The sequence below is a fragment of the Lepidochelys kempii genome, chromosome 4 (genome assembly GCF_965140265.1).
Source record: "Lepidochelys kempii isolate rLepKem1 chromosome 4, rLepKem1.hap2, whole genome shotgun sequence".
Lineage (NCBI taxonomy): Eukaryota > Metazoa > Chordata > Testudines > Cheloniidae > Lepidochelys > Lepidochelys kempii.
In genome coordinates this window covers 56,448,681-56,473,076 of record NC_133259.1, presented here as the reverse complement: position 1 = coordinate 56,473,076, position 24,396 = coordinate 56,448,681, and the positions used below count along the sequence as shown (strand labels likewise).

The 24,396-nt window shown below is 40.9% G+C and overlaps 1 long non-coding RNA gene across 1 annotated transcript; it reads left to right on the top strand.

Annotated features, from left to right (window-relative positions):
- The first annotated feature begins 3,073 nt into the window (after positions 1-3,073).
- LOC140909966 (uncharacterized) lies at positions 3,074-24,396 on the top strand. The gene is made up of 3 exons (XR_012158392.1): positions 3,074-3,192; positions 19,031-19,134; positions 24,320-24,396. It is a non-coding gene; the product is annotated as an uncharacterized lncRNA (long non-coding RNA).

Below are 24,396 nucleotides of genomic sequence, written 5' to 3'. Positions count from 1 at the left end.
CGAGGGTCTTCGGCCAGTGTTGCTGCACCCACTCCTTCTCCCCGGTGGGAAGGATCCGGAGGAACTGCTCCAGCGCCACAGCCTCGGCCACCTGGCAACTAGTATGGCAATCAGGCTCTAGCCACCTCCAACAGAGGTTGCAGACCTGGGCTATGGCCTGTGTTCTGGCCCCTGGCGGATATTTCTCTCGACGCAGCCTCTGTCGATACGTCTCCGGACTGATGCCCATCTGGTCTAGGATGGTGGCCTTAACCTTCTCATATTGCAGTGCCTCCTGTGGGTCAAGATTGCGATAAGCGTCCTGCGTGGGTCCCGTTAAATACAGGGCGAGAATAGTGGCCCAATGCTTGAGGGGCCACTGAGTGGCTGTAGTTACACATTCAAAAGTTACTAGGAAGGCTCGGGGTCGTTCCCAGGCCCCATCTTCGACAGCCGCACCGGTAGTCCCTCGCAGCCCTCCCCTGACCCTCCTCCAGCTGGGTTGGGGGGAGGAGTGGCTGCCGTTTTCAACAAGGTTGCCATCTGTTGAAAGAGTAAATCTTGACTCCCTTGCTGCTGGGCGGCTAACTCCCGAACCAGCTGTTGCTGGGATTTTTGTGGCTTTGCTGCCTGCAGTTGCTGCTGTAACAGGTGAGTCTGCTGTTGTTGCTGTTGTACAGCCTGTTGCTGCTGGTTTTCCAGCAGCCATTTTAGGAGCTTGTCAGTCTCCATCTTGTACAGGTGGGTCCTTCTAGTAGGCCCTGGTCAATGCCCACATTCTCCACCACTTGTGGCGGGTTTTGTACCTCGTCAACCCCTTTGATTCCGGGGCGGGGTGAGGTTATCCCTCCTCCCGGCTTCTTTGCCGGTTCTATGCCCCTGAGGCTCTGCCAGTTTTTATACTTGACTCTCTGTTGGAGCATGCCCAGCAGAGCCTCAGGGGCATGGCTTCCTCTGCCAGCAGGGAAGCGTTGACCTTCTCATTCCCAGTGTGGGGCCAGTCCGCCCCATCACAAAACCAAATAGAACTACGAATGCTCTCAATATTACTGATATGGGCATAAAAGCACTAACAGAGAGCAAGGTAGACCGCTCCATTTCTGTCCAGAGTCCTAAAGCCATATCTAAATTTTTGTATAAGTTGGGATACTAACAAATCTAAAACGCCTAAGGCGAAAATATACACGTACTATAGTACTGGTACCCTCCCTCTGAATTTTCTATTGACTTGTTGCTAATATATGCACGCTCATATCCCTGGTTACACATTAGGCATAAAAATGCTGCTCTGGGTTTAAAAGTTCCTTGTGTTATTACTGGCTATGGGAATTCCTGGTGGGTGCATTTGCATGCCAACATCCATGTTTGAATCCGAGCTGCTCTTGTGCTGATGCTCTTGCAGCTCACAGTCATTTTATAGTAATGCTGGGAACTGAGCTCTGGGACAAACATGCACTGTGTCACTGTCTGGCATGTAACTTTTCCATAGCAGTCAATATGTAAAACTAAATGGTAGTGCAACAACATTGATTAAAATGGGACAAATCAAATGGGTGGGATGTTTGCTTACTGGACTGAGACTGAAACCACACGTTATTGTGACCAAGTTCACACTTTAACTAATTCAGAGAACATGTGAATAGCTGAGCAATGACTATCTCCCCATACTTCATGTTCAGACTAGAACGTGCATTTTTTTTAAAATTTCTGAAAAACATCCTGCATGACACCTCAGAAAGGCTTATTAATAAACTACTTTGAATGTAACATTTAAAATGAATGGGATTCTTCAGAAAAACAACCCTGAAACAGACCAAAAGGCAGTTTGGCAGTGTTGGGAGGAAGGAATAAGCCAAAGGTCCGGCTACTCTCACTCATTTGTTTGGGAGGGGGATGTTGTGGGAGGTTGTTCTCCTCAGGCTGCTACCTGAGGCCTGGGTAGCCAGCATGGGGGCATAAGGGTACCTCTTATCCCCTCTTACAGCCTTGGGCAGTCACACAAGCCAGACCATAGTTTGGTTCATAGTGAGGAGAATGACTACAACAATCAGTGTTGAACGGTGTGGGATGTTTTCTGTTTTAAGTGATTTCTCTTTTAGTGCTTATGGTAGTCTTGCATAAAAGCCCATCTTACAGGATAGCATGCACATAGGCATCACAAGATCCTCTTCTTCTCTGCCAATATGCATAAATGCTGTAATTTCCAGGGTTGACATGGTAATTGTGTCTCCATGCTCATTCACTCCTTGGCTTCTCTATTGACACTACCAAAAAGGGTGGCAGTTGTGTTGATTTTTGTGATGTAGGAAGCCTGTCCACTAGGAGCTGGAGAGCTTGGACTGAGTCCATTTACTTATTTCACATTGACGCCAAACAGCTGTTGGATGGTAATAACTTTAGGGCATAACAGATTGGGAGCAGAACATCTAATCTAGAAATTAAACACTCCATCCCATTAGAAAGTCCCAAAGCCACCCAGTTCCGTTGATAATGGATTATTTTTTTTAAGAAAATGTGATTCCTCCTTAAATAATATTTTAAACACTGAAAAAATGACAATTTATACTGTATAGTAGTTGATCTCATCATTTAAGCCTGTAATATAGGGAATATATAAAAGCTAAATGATGTGAATTTATCTTGCATTTTCAAGTGAGGCCTTCAATTTACCCAGTGTTTCCACATGCGTGCATGATGACATTCCTTGGCTTCAGGTGCAGTACAAAGGTAAATGTTGTTCTTTTTAATGGCATTAGATTTTATTTGCATTATGTTGCATTCATTATAAAAGTTCTTTCTTTTCTTTATATTTTTAAATGTTATGATGCAAGTATTTTGAAGCAATATCTCACTTTGAGTTTAGAAGTTCCGGGGAAAGGTAGAAGGAAATAAAGACATTAATCTTGGCTAGTTAATAATTCACTGTAAGCCTAAGTGTTCATGTATTCCAAGGATACCATTGAGTAGATATCCTTTGAAATCCCGGTGGTCAAGCTTTGTGAGCTGCCTTGAATCCTGTATGTGTCATTAGAACTGATAGAAGGAAGTTACTGTGTAGCCTGATCCTGAATCAGAAAATGCAGTTACAGGATGGTTTACCTGCACCAATGCTTTGATTCCTATCTTTCTGCTGCAATATACTACATATATGCTGAATACATATGAAAGATTCTGTCAACCCTGTGGCAAGAAAGCTTTGGTGACTGCACATAGGTAAGAACTCTTGTTGGTTGATTGACAATACCATTGCTGTTAACAATCCTGTATAGTCACTGACTATAACAGAGTAATGGGGGCGGGAGTCAGGATGAATTGCATTCTTGTACCATTTTAGACTCCTAGTTCTGCATCAGAATCTGGTAGCAGGCACCCCTGCACCTTTACGGATACCCATTGACAATGATGTGACTCTGCATGGCTGAAGGGGTCTACACTAATGGATCCTGATGGGGGACTGGAGATTTAATCACTGACTCTTTGAACTTTTTCATCAGTCAGTGTGCACTGAAAACTGGGTAAAATTGCTGGACCTTTCTGCAAATGAGATGTTTGTCTGAATTGAGTTTGTTACTGTTTCTGCTAATCAAGGAAAAATGTGTTTGCTATAATTGCCTCACTGGGTATGTCTGCACTGAAATTAGAAACCTGTGGCTGGCTTGTGCCAGCTGACCCGGGCCCAGGGAGCTCGGGCTAAGGGGTTGTTTAACTGTGGGATAGACATTCCGGCTCAGGGTGGAGCCCAGGCTCTAGAACCGTGAGAGATGGGAGAGTCCCAGAGCTCAACCTGCAGCCCAAGCCTGAATGTTTACACTGCAATTAAGCAGCCTCTCAGCTCGAGCCCCATAATCCCGAGTGAGTTTGCATGTGCCAGCCATGGGTGTTTAATTGCAGTGTAGACCTACATTGAGGGCTCTAACAGAGATTACCAGACTTTGAATCATGATAGTCACAAAACATTTTGTTGTTCTACTGTACTTAGCAACAGTCAGCCCATGTATCTGTCTGTTTTGATCTTACCTTTTTTTTTCTGTGCACCAGACAGTCTTAGCATGGGAAAAGATAAGGCTATTTAAAAAAGAAAAAAGGCAACGCTGAGTTCTGGAAGCATCAGACATTCAGAATGAATAGAAATCCATTCTTTCTGTTAATTGTTGTCGAGATAGCTGCACATGCACAATCTTAATTTTTTCATACTATAGAAAAAAACCCCAGAAAAGCTACAGAACAGTATTTGCCCTGTAGATAAACATCAGGCATATTTTGAGCATATCTACGATGTGCTGATAATGAAGCACTAACAGCTTTATTTTGTTGTTCTTTGGGTCTAGATTGCAATATAACAATCTGCTCTAGATTATGTATAATCCTTGAAGGTCAGGGAGGGAATTGTGACTCTTGATTCCAAGTCCCTCTCTGGTCCACCCCTTGTTGCAGGGAGAAAACAATTTGCTGCTGTCTATCCCAGTTTTGGACTACTTTCCTCTTCAATCTGGCTGAGCTCTGCTGGCCAACATATTGAGGGGGAGGAGGTTAGTTTATGCTCTACCTGTTCCCTGCTTCTACCACCCACTCTGTCCCAACCTGTGCAGGAGGGGAATAGCAGGCCTTTAGTGCCTTCCCTCCCCCACTCCCTGTGACCTAGGATGTCTGTAGCCCATACAATAGAGTCGGGGGCATAGGACAAGATAATCTTGCTCTTTATTAGTAGCATAGAAGAATGTTAAAAATTGTAATGTAATTGTAATACAAATAGTAAACTGCAGAGGTTAAAGAAAAATATCCAATCCTGTTGTGAATAAACCTGCAATGCAGTAGTTCTCAGTCTGTGGATACTGTCTTTGTTGGAGACTATTGCTCTGAAATGTAGTGTCTGATGTGCATGGCGGGAGCTTATGTGGTGCTCCAGAGATTTCATTGCTGGTACTCCATGTGGACTTAAGTATGGGTCTGTGCTGATTGGATTGTAGGACTGTTTAAAACTAACTTATTGATCATTTTGTTAGTACCAGCTTTTCTGTACTCATAATTTTATAGAATTGACAGAAAGCTGATCTTAAGCACACTACATGTTATACATCACAAAAACTCTACCTGTCATTTCTTCTCTGCTAATGGATCAACATAAATACATGGTTATCTGTATAAACTTTCTTTCAAGAACAAATGTTTAACATTTCCTGTAAATTTTTACATTTTCATATTTCGTTATTTTTTTGTACAATGCAGGTTTTGTTCCATTAGTAAAAAAGGCACTGTTATCTACAAGTTGTACAGACAGTTTTGAGCTCAAAGGGATTCCGTCTTAGATTATGATAGCTTTTATCATTGGTAAATAGGCACTGATAAGAGGTGGTGGTGGAAATGGTCAGGAACATATAAGAGAAATGTTTTGTCTAATTTAGTCAATTAATATTGCCACTATTAATCAAAGAGCATTCGAATACCTGACTACATCAAACAAATAAATTTATTTGATGGAAAAAGCTATATTCACCATCTGGCAGGTATCATTTGACTGGTTCTGTTGTAAAGTAAGGGGGGAAAAGATTTTCTAATATCCTCTCGGAATGGAAATTGCCAAATGTTTGAAGTGTTCTTTCAGATATTTCCCCCAGTCCGAGCTTTATTTTAAACAATAAATAGTAGTTCTTGTGAAGGTAATTTACTCATTGTTAATTAGAAGAGGCTAATGTGTTGTTATGAAGGACGAATAATTTATACAACTAAGAAAATTGCTTGATATGGAGCAGTGATTCCAAAACTTTATATACAAACAGCAGTGCTTGTGCATGTGCCAAGTAGGGCATGCACAAAAGTGCACATGCTTTTTTGAAAAGTGTTGTCCCATTTTGCAGTAGAGACATAACTTAGGTTGACAGTAAAGGCTGGGCATGGTCCATTTCATAATTTATGGCAGAAATATCAGCCTATCTTTTGCCAAAAGTGAACAAAAATAAAAGGTATTTGTGTCAGCCCCCCCCCCCCCCCACCTTTTAACACTAGCTTGGTAATTCTGAAAAGATCTTCAAAAAAGAACTAGATAAATTCAGGGAGGATAGGTCCATCAATGACTATTAGCCAGGATGGGCAGGGGTGTCTCTAGCCTCTGTTTGCCAGAAGCTGGGAATGGATGATAGGGGATGGATCACTTGATGATTGTCTGTTCTGTTCATTCCCTCTGGGGCACCTGGCATTGACCACTGTTGGAAGACAGGATGCTCAGCTAGATGGACCTTTACTCTGACCCAGTATGGCTGTTCTTATGAATGTGCTCCTATGACCAACACGTGGATTATCCCCTTCCTGCTTGAATGGACCACCCATTCTTGTCAGCATTTCCACTCTTGCCTCAGAATCCAAAAGGGGTGTTCTGCAGGTCAAGGGATCTGTAAGTAGGCATAGGGGATGGAGTAGGCTCGTGGGAGGAACCTGGGTGGTATATAATATTCTTAATCTCTCCTTGTGAAGTAAAGATATTACAGACTTTGGTACTTCCTTCCTAGTGGGAATCCCTCTTCAATGCGGTGGGGGGACCTGGTAGCAGTCACTGGCTAGGGAAAGCCTGGTGTCAGAACTCCAATGGAGCACTGCTATCAGAGATGAGGGGTTGGGATGGGTAGCATGGAGGAACTCTTTGGGACACAACCAGTGGGAGCCACAGAACATCCCTGAAGGTGGTTCTGGCCTGTTGGATGTCCCCTGGGGTCTTCAAGGATCTGTGGGATTTGTGGGTTGGTCTTCTGGCATGTTTTGCTGGAGGACAAGTCTCTGTCCCTTCCTCCTATTCTAAAGGTGAAATCTTGAAATCTTGAAAAATTCTTGACCTTTAACTCCTGCTCAAGGATATTCCCAACACAAGGATGATTGAACCCAAAATGTTTTACCTAGACCAACTGGTGAGTTAAAGATAGCCCTATATCAGTCAAAAACAATCCAAGCCAAAGGAAATAATGATAAATGTATGAAAAGTCAAACACATTTGATCAGGAAGTAATGCCAGAAAGTTCCCATTGACTTTGTTCATCCTTATTCATTAACAAAGATGAGTCACAGCTAAGCATTGACTTGAACTTGGTTCAGCTTTCCCCTCTAACTAACCTCCACATAGACTTTCCACTGCTAATGTCCCTCTGATGGCACAGAATTTACAGTGAGTCAAGTCCAACGTGTGTGTTTTGCAAAAGATTTTCTGTCCCTAATCCATTTTTCTTCCCTACTCATTTCATACCTAGGTAGGGTTGCTAACTTTCTAATTGCTGAAAAAAGAACACCCTGGCCCCTTCCCCTGCCTCTTTCTCCAAGGCCCCACCACTGCCCCACCTCTTCCCCTGAGGCCCAGCTTAGGAACATCAGAGCATGGGCTTGCAACTCTGACCATCTTAGCTAACAGCCATTGATGGACCTATCCTCCATGAATTTATCTATTCCTTTTTTTGAACCCAGTTCTACCTTTGGCCTTTACAACATCCCATGACAACAAGCTGTTAATTGAAGAAGTACTTCCTTTTGTTTGTTTTAACCTTTTACCTGTTAATTTTATTGGGTGACCCATGGTTCTTGGGTTATGTGAAGGGGTGAATAATGCTTTTTTTCTCTGCATCATTCATGATTTTATCTGCCTCTATCATATCCCCCCCCTTAGTCATCTCTTTTCTAAGCTGAACAGTTCCAGTCTCTCCTCATATGGATGCTGTTCCATACCCCTAATAATTTTTGTTGCCCTTCTCTATATGTTTTCCAGTTCTAATACAGTATATCGTTTTTGCGATGGGGTGACCCAGAACTGCATGTGGGATTCAAGGTGTCGGTGTACCATGGATTTATATAGTGGCATTTTGATATTTTCTGCCTTATCTATCCTTTTCCTAATGATTGCTAACATTCTTTTAGCTTTTTTTTTTTGACTGATGCTGCACATTTGAGCTGATCTTTTTCAGAGAACTATTCATGAAGACTCCCAAGATCTCTTTGTGTAACAGCTAATTTAGAACCTATCATTTTTTATGTATTATTTTTATGCATTCTGATCTGCAGTAGGGAGATACATTTTAACTACTAATCACAATAATATCTGTACTTCTCTAGTACCTAACATCTGAAGGTCTCAAATAATTTGATATACATTAATGAGGTAGGTATGTATCATCAGTCCCTTTTATAGATGTTAAGACTGAGGCATAGGGAGAATAAGTGTCTTGCTTTTTGGAATTGTGGCAGATCTAGCAATAGACTTCAGACCTCTTGATTTTGTGTATTAAGGATATGACCAAATTTTCAAAGGGAAGGGAATAGTATTAGATGAAGATATGCTGTCATCTTTAGTTTCCAATGTAGTTTCCTTTTCAGTCACTTTGTTGTTTTATAAAATGGTGGTGTTGTGGTAATTAGCACTAGTTCCACTACATTTTCAAGATATCTTATGCAATTTGTGGGTGTTATGCTTTGTGCTTCTGGTTCATTTCCACTTTATAACAGGAAGCAGATAGAAAAAATTATTTTTCTTGCTAGATTCCCCACAGTTCATGTAAATAGATCTATCATACAAACACACTTGTTTGATAATATGAAAATACTCATCTAATGGAGCTGGTTCATGGGGAAAGGATCTAAAGTGTCCCTTCATTTTGTAAAGGAGGGTACTGACTGAAATTGTGTCATGCAGTGGGAAAAAGAGAAAAAACACAGTGGTTCAAATAAGCAGAGCACTTACAAGAACTACTTGTAGCATAAAAAGGAAAGAGGCAGCAAGATCTCATCGGACAGGAACAGAATCTGACCTTTAATAAAGACATTCATACTACATTGCTTGTGGCATTTAAATATTCTGTTGACAATGAAATCAAGGGTAGTTTAGAGCCCTTAGAGCGGTCATAGTTTCTGAAGTATTTGAGTAAATAATCTCATTCTGCATATATGATAAAATAGACTTTTGCTGCTGTAGCAAAGGCAGAGACATTCTGAACCACAGGTTTCGTTCCTTCCTCTGTACTTTCTGTCCTGTTTTTTTTTCTTCTCATTTGCAACAGCCCTTAACAAAAAACACCACCGAAGTGAACAGAGCTTGTTTTGGGATGGCATCTTCAGATGTATTTCTACAAGGATCCAGTAGACAATCTTTATGAGCACTGCTATATTTTTAGTAGTACTCTCACTTGCCTATTAAATACAGAACTGAAGAATAGTAATTACTGCACAAGTACCAAGGTCCCAAAGTAGCACTGCTCACTTCAGTGAAGAACTGCTGCAAAAACACATTTAAAAAATAACCTATGGTGGCAAGAGTAGGGGAAGGGAAGAGTCTGCAATTCAAAGGGCTTTTTCTAAGGGAGCATGATACATTTATATGTATACAGGACTCTTTCCCCACCTTTTCTTTGCATTTTCACTATTATGGAACTTGTCCATGTGCGTCTAGGGGTCAGACTGAGTACTTTAAATCATGGAAAGACTTGTATGATCAAGGCAAAGGACATCCATGGAATAGGGCCTGATTGGGGAGTTAGGAATGGGTTCCCTTTTGCCTGAGTTTACTTGAGCATGAAGGTTGGGATCAGAGTGAGCTAGACACACCAGTGCAAGAAAGAGACACTCTGAGGATGGATGGGAAGTGAGACTTGAGGTAAGCAGGAAAAGGTGGGGAGAGGGAGAGGGAAAGGGAGAGCTCTGTGGTAAGAAAAACCTTGGGTTGAGACCCTAAGAGAAAAGGGAGAGAAAAGAAACACCAATAAAAGAAGGAGAGATGGAGAAAGCCCTATGGAGGGTGTGTGGAAATCTAAGATCTTTGTGCTAAAGACTTTTAGGGAAATCTCCCATGATTGCTCCCACACTGGTCCAACTCCACAGGTGATAGCCCTAGAAGCAGCCTGGTACATAAAAGCTGCTGGTATTTTTGCCACTGTTCCTGCCTCTGTAGGATTTTGCAGTTCCAGTGTTACTTCAGTGAGGTTGAATCCTAGTTACTGTCATAATCTTCATTTCCATACTGTAATTGTGCAGTGATGGGCAATGGAAGGCTCTATGTATGCTCTACCAATCTTAGTGGATATTTCTAAATCTTCAAAAATGTGGCCCAAATACAGTAGTGCTGGAACATTTTTAATAGTGGAGGTCCTGAAAGCCAGCCTCCTTACCCCTGTCTGCCCCCCCCACCCCAACTGGGGCCAGGAGCAGGACTGTGTCTCTGGGAAGGGGGGACCTGGACTGTAAGGGGGCTGAGGCTGGAGCAACAGGTGGGGGCGGGGCCAGGAGCAGAGCCTGGGCACAGGGCCGGCAGCCAGGACCATGCATGTGGGACCAGAGTGGAGACCTGCATAAAACCTGGGGGTGCTGCAGCACCCCCACAATCCCTAGTTCCCATGCTATGCCAAAATAGTAAAGTTAGTCAAAATTGAAAAAAAAATTTGAAAAATGGCCTTTTACAGGAAATGGAAATTTTCATGAGAAATTCTAGTTTTTTCCAAAATTTTCCATTTTATTTTTGACAAAACCTGACAATGGAGTTTTATTTTTCATTTTCTATTTCCTTTCCCTACCACCTCTTTTTTTTTTTTGGGGTGGGGTGGGAGGTGGGTTGCAAAATTAATAGAAGGGCGGGGGGAAGAGGAAGAAGCCTGCCCTCCTGAAAATTTTCTAAATGAAATTTTTCAATAATTCTTTTTATGATAAATTTCAGATAAAATATTCCCTTTTTAAACCTTTGGAATAAAAATTTCCTTTTTTAATGTCACAAAAGCTGTTGTTTTTTAACCAGCTTTACAAATAGTTTTAAATATCCTATTTTATTCCTGCCTCAAGGACACTCACTCTAATATTATTTACTATCTCTTACCTCTGTTGTTCAGCTATCTCACAGTTCCTTTCCCTTAGCTTTTATAAGTTTGTATACTTTACTATAGGTGGAGCCATGCCGTTTAGCCACAATTCCATAGCAGAGAGATTGGGTGAAATGCTGGGCCCATTGTAAACAATGGCAAAACTCCAATTGACTTCAATGGGGCCAGGATTTCACTCAGGCTCCCAAATCATGCACTTCCTGCCAAAAAATGGTTTATAAGGCCATTTTGTGGGAGCTCAGTTTGTATGTAGCAGTCCAGATTGACCGCTCCGCCCTCTCTCCTGTGCTGTCAATTTTAATTATGCTAGCTAAACAGAGTGAGGCAAGTGACAGTGAAATTTGTTAGGCTAGTGAAGAGGCTTCAAGATTTCTTAAGTACTAAAACAACGCTGATGAATCCATGATGTAGGTAGGACACTTAACTTTCTCCTTAACATGGCGAAACTTTTAGATCAGCAAAGACAACCAAATTTCTAATTAATATCCTGGATCGCCTTGTTTTTTTTAAGGCACTAAAATATGGTTTATATAAACAAATGTATCTTCAGCACTGGGTAGCAGGGCTCAAGGATAAATCCAGATTGTTCAAAGCAGCTACCATTATTTCCTACTATCCTAACTGGATATTGAGGATTAGAGAAAGTTGTACAAAATGTGATTATACCATATCTCACTCTTCTTTATTCAAAGAAAAACTAAAGTGGAGACTGAATTGTTTACTGCTTGAATTATGTTTAGAAAAACTGCATTACATTAAGCAAGGATTAATCTATTTTAACTATAGAATGAGTCCATTCAGTTACAGTATATACTGACTGAATTGGGATATGGAAATATATTTCCTTTTTTATCACAATTCATTTAATCGGAGTTTGTGCTAAGTTGAGAACACTGTAATAGTAAGCTTGATGTATACAAAGGATGTTTTAAACATGTGTTTGCAAAAACACTTTGCATAAAATGTGCTACAATGCAAATAGCTTTTTAAAAACAAAACAAGGCTGTTTTATTTGCCTGTTAAGTTAGCTTTAGCAGTTCTTAGAAATGTCATTTATTAAATGTCACGCTAATTACTTGTAATATCAATCCTGAAAAGCAAACCTTTGTAAATGCATTTTCTGAGGCTTTGTTCTTCTCTGTTTGTAGTCTGTCTGGTACATTTCTACTAAGTAAACAAAATGAGGATTTCACTTGGACACTAAAGTAGTAGCTAAAAATTTAAGTCTGGTTGGTCTCTTTGAGGATGTTTCATAAATTCTTTAATTAAAAGAAATGCAGAATCTATTCCAATTCCAAACTAAGTGGCAATATTTTAGAATAGCCTTAAAGTGGATACACTCATTCAACTGTCAGTATCGCTCAACCTTGCTCTGCAGGGACCATCTCTGGGAGTGGGGATATATTCCACATACCCACTGAGTATGTGGGCGTGCTGCTGAGGCTGACAACAAAGGTACAATTAGTACTGATTGAGTGGCTGTATCTGTAATATGAACCATTTCACATTAAGTTGGCCATTAGGCACTGGAAACATATCACTAACAATAACGGCAATCTTAGAAACAGTACCTGAGCTGCTGTTCTTAAAAGGGGGAGGCTAAATAAAGGGGTCAGCTTGTGCCTTTATTTCTACCAGTGCCTTATGTATGTGGGCAGCTAAAACAGGCAGGGAAGATCGAGATGTGTCCTACTGAAAAATTAGGTACCTAAATCAGTTAGGCATTGTAACGATGAATGCTGCAACACCTAAACATACCTTTAAAAATCTGGGCCTCACTGATCTGCTCAAGGTCATACAGGAGATCTGTGGCAGAACCAGAATTTAACCCAAATCTCCTGAGCATGGGCCCAGTGCTTGAGACACAAGAGTCCTGTTCTTCCTTGAGATGAAACACATTTTTTAAAAAAGAAGAAAGTCACATCATATTAACATAGTGTGTTAAGATATCTTTTAAAACCAGTACATAATAGCAACTAGGATTTCTTATGACACCCTAAATGCTCTTGCACCTTATCTTAACTGAGAACTCTCAATGACATCATAGCCTTGTAAATTAGAGCAACTTACGTATTCTTCGCTGCACAGCATCTGAGTTTGGCACTGTTTGTAATAATATAACAGCCCCCTGTCCTATGGGACATATTTGATTATTGCTGAATCCCTTGGTCACCTGACAAATACAGGAATGTTGGTGTAAAACTTATTTAAGTGTTGGTGGCTTTTTTTTTTAATTATAAACCTTAAAATATGGACAGTGTAATCACATAGGCAGGTTCTCCTAATAAGCCTGATTCTTATTTACACTGGAGCCTATTTACACCATTTCTGGCAGTGTAAAAGGCTTAAAGTGGGCATAATTACATTCATGCTCACGCTAAGGCCCCTTTACATGGCCAGAATGGTGCAAAGGGGATTCAGTGGAAATAACAATCTGATCCAGTGTTTTTACCTGTTTAGTTAGCTTCTGCAATTTTAAATTGATATAACAGATGAAATCTAACAGTTCAGATCAACCCTCCAACAGTTAATTATTCAAACAATTAGGATTTAAATTGACTACTAGGATCCTCCTCTTTTTTTAATTACCCTGCTAATCAAAGTATGAAGTGCTAATTCTATCTTTCAGCTATTAATTGTTTGTAAGTACCTGAAGATTAAAACTGAATGTCCAATTAAAAAAAGGCATTAAACAGTTGAGAGTTTATAAAAAGATAACACAAGTTTTGAATTAAATGGTCATTAGGGATGAGAGTGCTGCTGAGAATCATGATTATAAATATTACTTTTCCCCATCTTTTTATAGCTTCCACAGGATCTCAGCATCAACCTTGCTAGCTCTTAATTTCTTCTTTGTTTGGTTTTTAAGTAGAAGTCAATGGAACAACTCCTGACTGGCCTCACTGAAAGGTTGTTTATGGTAAAGGGCAAGATAAAGATATCTTCCTACCAAGGTGGAGAATGGGAAATAAAAGGGCCAGCTGTTTGTTTGTAAGAAGTGGCACAAAAGGTGGGAAGGGAGGGATAGGGAGGAATTCACAAAGGGGACTTAGGCATTGCTACATTAGTGTGGCAGTGCCTAACTTTTAAGTGTCCTGCTGCTAAGTGCAATTCACAGCCTTGAGTTAGGTGACCAGGCTCCCCATAAATCCATGGGGAGCGTTAGGCACAGAAGAATGGCATTCATGGAAGCCAGCATGCTGAGAGGTGTATCATGATCAGTAGCACTGGAGTCGGAGGACCCATATTCCCTGGAGTGACCTGTTATTGATGGGACCCCCGGATAACAGGGAACACTGGAGAATTAGGCTGGAAGCAACTCAGCTACATGGACACAGCTGTCCAAAGGACATAAAATTCCACTTGTTCAACTTAACTTGCATTCAGCTTCACTCATTGTGAATGAAACATGGTGACAGCATCTGAGCTGTGAGTTCTCTGAAGTGCAGCAGCTGGCAGCATGAGTCATGATAATCACTGTGAAGCCCCTGAAGCCCTGAATTTTGCAGATCTAAACTTAACCCGGTGATGGACCCAGTGGAAGGAGATGTTTGAACTGTATGCAGACCTGGCCAGGCAGGAGGGATCAATGTCAGGAAAGTAAAACTATTATTTTATCTATTTGGGGGACAAAGCAGAGAGGGCTGCTGTTCACTATTGCCTCAATCCTTATAGTAGCCATTGGAGCCGCGGGGAGGTATTGCTCCTCTAATCAGAATGCAACTGTGGAGCGACACAGATTATTCACAAGAGACCTTTCTGAAAGGGAAGGGATAACCTTTATGTTACTGCCTTACACACACTGGCTGCTACATGCAATTTTGGGGACCTTGCAGAGTCCCGGATTCAGGACAGGATAGTCTCCAGCACTTGGGATCACCACCTTGGGACCGGTTGCTCTAGGAAGTTGATCTTACATTATACAGATGCTTGGTATGCTGTGGAAGCCTCAAGAGAGGATGAAAGCCCTAGGAGGCACAATACCCCACAAAGTACATGCAGTGAGAAGGAGAGCAGGTGGCCAGGGTTCCATACCCACAGTGAGATGCATTTTTTGTGGGAGACAGCATGATTGGATAAAAGAGAACAGGCCCAACTAGGACATCATTGCAAGAATGCGGCGAGGTGAACCATTTAACAGTGTGTGCAAGAGCAGAGAAAGGTCCCAGGACAATTTGGTCAGACTTGTACAAGTGGAGGATAGCACATCAAATAACTGCAATGACATTGTGGCTTTCTCTTAGAGTCTGAGAGCATATCAAGTTCAAGCTGTTGGGACAGGCAAGCAACAAGGGGCAATGCCAACCTCCATGCATACAACAATTTTAATAGGGAAATGTGCTGTGTGATTTCAGCTGGAGAGTGGGGCCTTCTGCAGTGTGATTCCTCAGGTTGAATTTGACGTGAACACAGATTGAGCAGGCACACTCTAATTATGTACAATGAGAGAATAATGCAGGCCATAGGAAACTGACCTCATAACAACTTTCCTGAAAAACAACATATGGGACCAACTGAAGTTTTGTGCTGGTGGATAGTAAGCACCACAGACCTCTCTTAGGGAATACAGCAATACAAATCCTGGATCTGATCAGGGTTCAGCATTAGAATTTTATAGCTACAGTGCAAAAAGCAAAAGGGGAAGTCTCCTGGACAACAGAGGCAATTTTAGAGCATATGGGGATGTTTTCAAAGATGAGGGGTGCCTCAAAGGAAAACAGAAACTGGAAGTAGGCTCCACAAAGGAACCTGTGTTCTTACTATGTCGGAAATTACAGTGGCACTATGTAATCCAGTATGCAAGGAGCTGGAAAGCAGGGGTTTCATAGCACCTGTAGAAACCAGCACAGCCTGAGTAAGCGGCATGATGGTGGTAAAGAAGCCATCAGGCCAATTACACATTTGCATAGATCTAAACCCATTGAATTGTGCATTGAACCATTTCCAGTATCCAATGCCCAGAATTGATGATATCTTGCCAGAACTTTCCAAAGCCAGACTTGTCATGATCTATGATGTGAGGAACGGGTTTTAGCACACAAGCCTGGATCAAGAGTCCAGCATGCTGACAAACTTTGCAACACCATTTATTCACTACAGATGGCTGAGCATGCCAATGAGCATTAGTCCAATACCAGAGGTGTTCCAGAGAAGACTCTCCCAAGCTCTGGAAGGAGTGCTGGGATTCAGAAAATTGTAGATGATATGCTTGTTACAGGTGAAAGGAGCAATGATACAGAAGCTCAATGGGACCATGAAAGAAAACAAGCTTTTCTACAGCAATGCAGGGACAGGAACATTGAACTCAATACAGAAAAAATGCAATTCAAACAGCATGAAGTGACATACATTGGACATTGGTTCACAGCAGAGAGACAGAAAGCAGATCCAAACAAGTTCAAGGCAGTCAGAAACTTGCCAGCTCCAATGGATGTGAAAGGGGCACATTGCTTCATAAGAATGATACATTTTCTGTCTTCACTTGGCTGCATTGGCGAAACCTATAGTCAGCTCAGAAGGCAGGATCTTGAGTGTGACTAGACAGGTCCCCAACTTCAAGTATTTGACAGGCTTAAACAAACAATAACAGATGCCCTCATCCTGAAGTACTACCAGCCAGGAGAGCCACTGACACTCCAGCATGATTAATTTGAGAAAGAATTGGTTTAGCTCTTTTGCAGGAGCAGCTGGTCACTTATGCCAGCAGAGCCATGTCAGAAACTGAACAGGGTTACACCCCAATAGAGAGAGAGCTTCTGGTTGTGGTTTTTGGAGTAGAGTGATTCCATCACTGCACTATTACTGGGTGACCATCGATGTAATCAGACCACAAACCCCAAACTATGTAACTAGTCTGTGATAAACATGAGACCCCAAATTGGCTAAATGCTAGCATTCTCCACTGGAGGGGACAGGGGATGAGGGTTTGGATGTCAATTATTTGTTTTAATGTTTATATTAAAATGTTTATCAAATAGGAAGGATGAATCCTGATAAATGGAACTGGAATCAGAAGGCCAGTGTTCCCTGGAAGGACTATTATTGATGGGACACCAGGGTAATGGGGAACACTGGTGAGTTAGGCTGGAAGCTTCTTAGCCACATGAACAGAGCAGTCGAATGGGCTTAATACATTTCCACTTGTTCAACTTAACCTGCATTCAGCATCTCTTTTGTGAATGAAACAAGTTGGGAATCACCTAAACTAGGAAGTAGGAAATGCTAAGGAGAGGGTCGTGGCTTATGCCCCACGTCTCAGAAGGACTTGGGCATCTAAGTCTGGCTCAGAAAGAGATGCCTGTCTTCACTTGCGATTCACAGCTGTGAAACCTCTCCTGGAATTGTGTGCCTAAGCCAGGTCAATCCTTGTTCAAGAAAAACTGAGGTGGTGGTAATGGTGCCCCCTCCCTAACCCCTACATAGTTTTTAGCCCAGTAGTTTTGGGAGTCACCTAGGTAGATTTGTGATGGACTTATGATCTAGAGTAAATGTATAGTAGTTTTCACTGAATTAAGCTTTAAGTTAACAGGGGCATCATTTCAGAAAAATTTTGTTGTGGGCAAAGTTGTGTCAGCATCCCCGCTTACACCTTCCCGCTAAGGCTGCAGTTGCTCAGGGAGGTTTAGCAGGCTGGTCTAATCCCAGAGAGGGCAGAAAGGTGGTGTCCCAGTCCTGTCCTGGGAATAGGGATGGGCACTGTGCTGGGGCAGTGGGCTGAGTCTCACCAAAGGCCAGCCTCGAGCTGGGATTGGGGCCTACCTTGTTTCATGCTCAGCTCTGGCCCAGGCTTCATCTGCTACTTCCTGTCCAGCAAACGGGGGGAAGGGAAGATGCAGAAATGTGGTGATTAGGAGCCCCGGCCTGGCCTGCCCCAGAACTGCCCCCACGGGCCTGGAGGAGACACCACAATGCCAGCTGCCTAAGAGCGATTAAAATTTGGGAATACAAACCAAGGTCTGCAAGGACCACTGCCACCCCTGCCCCATAGCAAATGATGCCCCGGTTATGTAATCAAAACTCTGCTACTTTCAAAACTGTGGAGGCTCATAACATCTTAAAAAAAAAAAAAAAAAAGGCAGGTAAAACTGACAGGTAAAGGTTTGTTCAGAGCCAACATAGAGTAGTGGAAAAAATCATATTATATGTAACTCAACACAAGCTGATGCATAGCCTTTCTTTTGTTTTTAAGACAGAAAAGTATGTTTATAAAAATAATTACTTGTTAGGACATTTTAAATATAGTATACGATTATACTAGATTATGAACTAAATAGAGATCTGGCACAAGGCTCCCGGGGTATGTACACTGGAGCTGGCAGTGTGCCTCCCAGCCTGGGTAGACAAACACTGCTCAAGCTAGCATGCTAAAAATAGCACTGTGGACATTTGGCATGTGCCAGCCCCTAAGATGGTCAGACAGATTTGTACTTGGGTAGCTAGTCCATGCAGCAGTGTCTGCACTGTTATTTTTAGCATGCTAGCTAGAGCCTAGCTCTTGCGAGTCTGTCTACCCAGGCTGGGAGGCACACTTCCTGCTGCAATATAGACATACCCTGTGTTGATCTAGACAGACACATAGATGTATCACAGAGCAAGCTGACATTCTATAATGGATTCCAGGCCCACCTCAGCCCCATTTCTGGTTTTTGCCCTGTATAGAGGCATTCTGGCTGGTAATTTCAGGACACATGAGAACCATAAATCTTGCAGTAATGCATGCTTGGAAAAGGAAGCAGGAATATACAGGAGTTTCCTTTTCCTTGGTCTGATGGGATATTTGGAGAACTTCTTGTGGGCATCTCCCTGTAGAATACCTGGAGAGAGAGAGGCTATTGGGGGGATCTTTGTTGCTAGTTTGTGACAGAATGTTGAGCTAAGCCCGAGGAGAAGGCTTGCAGAAATGGAGTTTTCTCTATAATTGTCTGAAAACTATTTGGGAGACTGGATTAAACCAGATCCCATGGGGAACAATGTTTGAGATTTTACTACTTTTGTTGTCATTCAACCAGATCCCAGGCAGGGTGAGAATTATCTGAAGTTTGCTGTGGAAGTAGTTCCCGCTTACAAGATTGATCCTGTAGTAAGTGGGTGCCATTCCCATAGATATCTTTGGGAGTTGCACCTACTAATATGAGGGCTGTATTTGGCCCAGTAGGATTAGTGGACACTTAATTTGGGTAAATAATGTATTATTCTAAACTGTGTTGATCTTTCTATAGGCAAAGCATACCAGGACTGGAGAGGGGAGGTATCACAGAAACCTTTAAATGTGCAAAAACAAGCGAAGCAAAAGAGGCCAATAATAAAAGAATCGGACAAGGAGGTATGTAAAACTGCTCTCAGCTGATAAATGAAGAATCACTTCTAATACAGTATTGCATGAGAAATATGTACACTTAATGGTGTTTTTCTTTTGAGGCTTCTCATTAGAAGGCTATACTAGTCATGTTTCTAATTTCACCAAAATCTTTCAAATGCTTCCATGTATCCAGGGAGACTAGGCTTAAACTTGACCAGTGTCGCATGTGTTAAAGGTCTTTCTACACTAGACATTTAAAGCATGTTAATTAGCATGTGTTAGCTAATACATGCTATCATCTCATGTTTAAATCCCTTTTTCTAGACAATCCAAACTTTCTTTGAGAGAAGGAATTAGATCTATTTCCAGTTTGTTATTCACATCATTTGTTACCACAATCATTTTTTTTTTTGCCAAATTTATCTTACACTGTACTCTTCATCAATATGAGGCTTCCTCTACTGGGCTTAAAAAAAAAATGCAGAAACTGATCCAGCCCTCTGAAATGAGGTGTAGCAATAGGACTGTAACAATTCAAGTCTCAGTGATTTTAAAAACAATGCTTAGACATTAAATACTGAAAAACATGCAGCACTCCAAAGGGTGATGTTTACTCCAGTCTGTACAGTTACAACTGATGCGAAGTCTGAAATGAAATGAAATCATTTAACAAAAGTTAAATATATTTTATTTCTTAGCAAAAATGGTTAGGAGGTACAGTGTGTTACAGGTTATTTATAGTATTTACAGTAGCAAGTATCTTTAACTTTTAGAGCTGAATATATTATTCTACTTCATAAAATCTTTGTTTTCTTACATATTTCAGCTTATCTGGGAATTCCTGTGAAGGTTGAAAGGCTTGCAGTATGAAAAGTGGGAGGGTTTCTTTTCTTTAAATGTTCCTTTTGTTCTTAAAAGGAGGGGCTCGATCTGTGAATAAAACAAATTATGAAAGAAGGGCAGAGGTTTGATAGCTTAAGTTGATTTGGACAGGATTCTGGGTAGTCGCAGCTGGAACCCTAGCAACTCTGCAATTTCATGATGTTATCGTTAAATGTCTCTCTTAATGATGGTGACTCAAGTAAATGAAACTTTCAGGTGGATATAGTCAATTGTTTTGTGTATCCTTTGGAAAATGCTTTGAATCCAGCCTTTGTGCCATAAGCACTCTCCCTCTTGTCTTGTTTTTTTGGTCAGAATTGTGAATTACCCTATGAGTCAGTTGATTCTCAAAGACAATAGTGAGAACCACAACTGGGGAGTGTATTTCAGCTGGAGGTAGATAATATTGAATATAGGATTATTGCTAAATTAAATAGTCACAATACTTAAAATAAGACATGGAATGTAAAACAAAAGAGAGAAGACAAAATATCCATGCAGATATGTGTCGTAGGCTATGTCTACACCACTAACCAGGGGGGTGATTCCCTTGCTCGTGTACACATATTCGTGCAAGCTCTTATCGAGCTACAAGCGAATATAAATAGTGTAGCCATGGTAGCGTGGGTAGCAGCAGCAAAGGCAAGGCTTAACCCTGCAGAGTACATACTCACTGGTTTCAGGCAGGTTTGTACTCAGCACGGCTAAGCCACGCCATCACTGCAGGTACCAACGCTACTACAGCTGCATTATTTATACTGTTGCTAGTTTGATGAGAACTAGCATGAGTATGTGTACATGAGCCAGGAAATCACATCCCTAGCTTCTAATGTAGATGTCGGCGTAAAGTATCAATCTATACATACACATATGAAGGTATTTTGGGATCTCTTGCTCATGCCACTAGTCTTCATTTTTGTATTTTACAAATGGCCTCTCATAGGGAATATAATTGCCAGTAAATCTCCAGTATTGCCCTTTATCATATCAGAAACGGTGATTAAAAAAGCTTTCTTGGGAGACCCATAGAAGATGGCATTGACTCTAAACCCTACTCTACATTATAGAATTGACCCATTGTGGACAATGGTTGTGAGCAACAGGTGCTCCTGAGCTTGTGGTGAAGACAGTTTGATTATCTTGTATGGGACAAAACCATTTTCCTGTTACAGAACATGATTGAGATACTTTCTATAACGGTTCTGAAAATTGTTCTGTCCTTTCTACAGTGCAGTTAAGCAGTTTTCACAATTGGGTTGGGGAACCCATTGCTAACAACTGTTGTGAACACTGGGTTAATGTTCTATGTAGGCCTTAAACAGGCAAGTCTCAGGTGAGTAAGTTAGTGTTTAAGCAAGGTGTGTTTAACTTTTGGCATTTTCACTTGCATGGAATTTAGTTACAATAGGTAATCCAATTAAAAGGGAACAGTCCAAATTAACAGAGGAAAAACTGAAACACAAACTAAACCTAAACCATAACCAAAAATAAAGCCATCTGAAAAGACAAGCTTTTGGTAGTGAACATGTTTCACATAGAAATAAAACCAGCTTGTAGAATATTTTTACAGTTCTAATTGCTTTCATTTTATGACAGAAAATGCACCAGACATAGAATACAAATTTTGAGAAAACAATGAGCAGACCCAGAAAGTGCCGGTAGCCTCACTTACATCTACACACAAGGGGTATTGTTGTTGTTTGTTTAGAATGGCTTTAATGTACTCTTTGGAAAATTAAGAAACAAAAAAGTTAAATGGGTTCATTAAACTTTTAAATATATTTGACAACATTTTTCACTAAAAGGCATATGGGAAAGTGGATAATGGATTGTATAGGCGAACTGTAGCTTTACTAGAGTGCCATTATTTTGGATTGAGTTGTTTTCATTGAGCCAGTATAGGATGTAGTTATGGTTTGCTCACAATTCTTATTTCAGTAGGGTTATTTCCATGACCTTCAACAGGAGGAAGAGCGTTCTTTAAAACGAATACACTTTTAGTTATGAGCAAGCACTTGCACTCTTGCACTGTGGTTCAAGGCTGGCAAACAATAGTACTATCTAAACAAAGTGGCTCCATAGTTTTGAATTTCCCTATACAAACTGGCTTATGTGATATTCTGAACTGAACAAAGCCTGAGATAGCTCACATGAAAAAATGTAGCGGGTGAGAGCACAGCGTCAGCTATCCAATAGTTAGTGTTGACTTTCAGCTTTTATTCTAACCCACTCACCTTTTTTCAGTCTCTCATGACTTTCTCAGTCAAATTCCTGAAATGTTGTTGGTCTTAAAAAAAAAAAAAATCCCCCCAAATCTCCGTATTTCACACAATTTGGAGCTGTTTAAAGTGACATTTTGAAACCTTTTCATTCCATTTTAGATTAATTTAAAGCTAAAGCTGTTGTTTTTGAGGTACAATAAAAGGACTGAAATTCTTGCTCTGGATAAAGAACCTTAAACTCTTACTGAATAACCCCTTATGCTTAGTCTACAAGGGAAAATTGGCATACGTACAGTGGAATAAGTTATTACAGAATAGCTTCTTGTGTGGACACTCTATTTTGGAATAAAAGTGGCTTTAGTCTGGAATAATTACTCTGCTCACAAAGCATCACTGCCTGTGAGACAAAGCTGAGACTTATAACACTTAGTAAGCTTTTCTCTGAATTCCTGCCATGCAGATGGCAGAGTGGGTTGGGGAGCAACAGGACTGGGAAGCAGTAGAGGAGTTGATTGTGCTGGTGAAGAAGATAACAGGTGGCTTATAAAATGGAGGAAGGTCTTTATTGTAGGGTGTTCCTGTTTCAGACAGAAGGCTTTGAATTTAGCAGGGGTCAAGCCAAGAAGAAAGATTGCAAGACTTGCTGAACCGCATGACTGGATCTTTAAAGGTAAAATGAGAAGTGGAGGAAAGGAGCTGTGATTGTTGGATAATCATAAGGTTGAAGGACCTTCGGAAGGCTGTAGAGAGGAACTGGCCTTGAAGAGTGGTGGCAGACGGTGATGGGAGAACACTATTATTGGAGGGCTGTGGAAGGGAAACTCAGTATAAGATATCTAGGTGAGACAATTTCTTCTCTAAACAGCACAGTGCATATTGCTATAACAGCCAGTTAAATTCATCTTGTAACTGAGAGACAGAATGAACGAACTGGCAAGTGGATCATCATAGTGTGATGTAGGTACAGTTCTTTCTGAGTCAAACACATGCTTTGCTGCACTGTGAAGGTATTGGGAAGATAAAGCTGGCTTTTAAATCTCTTGCTGTGAGAGTGTAGCAAAGAGTACCATTGTGCAAACTTTTAACAACAAAACTTTATGATGTGCTCCTCACCCCTGCCCCTTTTACATTCTAAGGGGTGACTCTGACCTACAAATCGAGGGAAAGTAGCATACTTCAGGATACTCAGTAAAAAAGTACTTAAGGGATCAGTTCATTCTGAAAGTACAAAATATTTGAGATGATATTACTAAGTCCCAAGGGTGTTACTGTTTTATTAGCAGTCCTGTTCATCAAAATGTTATAATTTATGTTAATGTTTAGTTTTGAAATGAATAGTTAGCAACGTGGCAGTTATTTATGTTTAGAAAAGTATTTTTCAGGGGAAAAAACAAATCTCTCCTCTACATATCTTCTACAAATGTGATAGCTCACCTTTGCTCTCTCGACACTTAGTTGTGAACTGGTCTGGTCCTGACAAAGGAGAATCCCCCTCTCTCTCTGTCTCTCTAACATACCAATCTCCACTCCCAAAGATTCAGAGTGTGCTCACCTATATGTGGAGAGCCCAGTGTGACAGATATTGCAACTGCATGCAGTATCTTTGGTGGACCATATTATATGAAAGCCTTTCACAAGTAACTTATCCCATTAAAGAAGATGAAAATAACCATGGTGCAACACTAGAGCTGGATCTTAAAGAAAATATAGAGCCTGATGTCATCCTGTAATATATAACTAACTGGCTTAAAAAGAAAAATGTGGTAGTCAATCTCTATCCTTTTTTTGTCTTGTCTTAATTTAATTATTTGTAGAATTTTATTCAAATGAATTTTCCCTCTGTTCCACTGTTTTGTGGGGGCAAGAAAGAAAAGACTTTTCTGAATCTGCAATCTAGAAACAAGGCAGACTGTTGATGGGCTCATTACTACCATTCACTGCTATGGTTAGACTAGGTTTATCTATTTTAGCAGCATAGGTTCTTTCAACAAAGTCCTGTGTAAATTAAACGTTTTAATATTTATATTTTTTTAAAAATATTTGGCAGTATGAATTGTCATGGATTTCTCCTGTAGAGTTCACTAGTTTTATCTCTGTCTTTCTAGATAACAACAGATTTACAAGATGACAAATTAAAGAAAGCTGTAACTATTGCTCCTGAATCAAAAAGGAAGATTAGCAG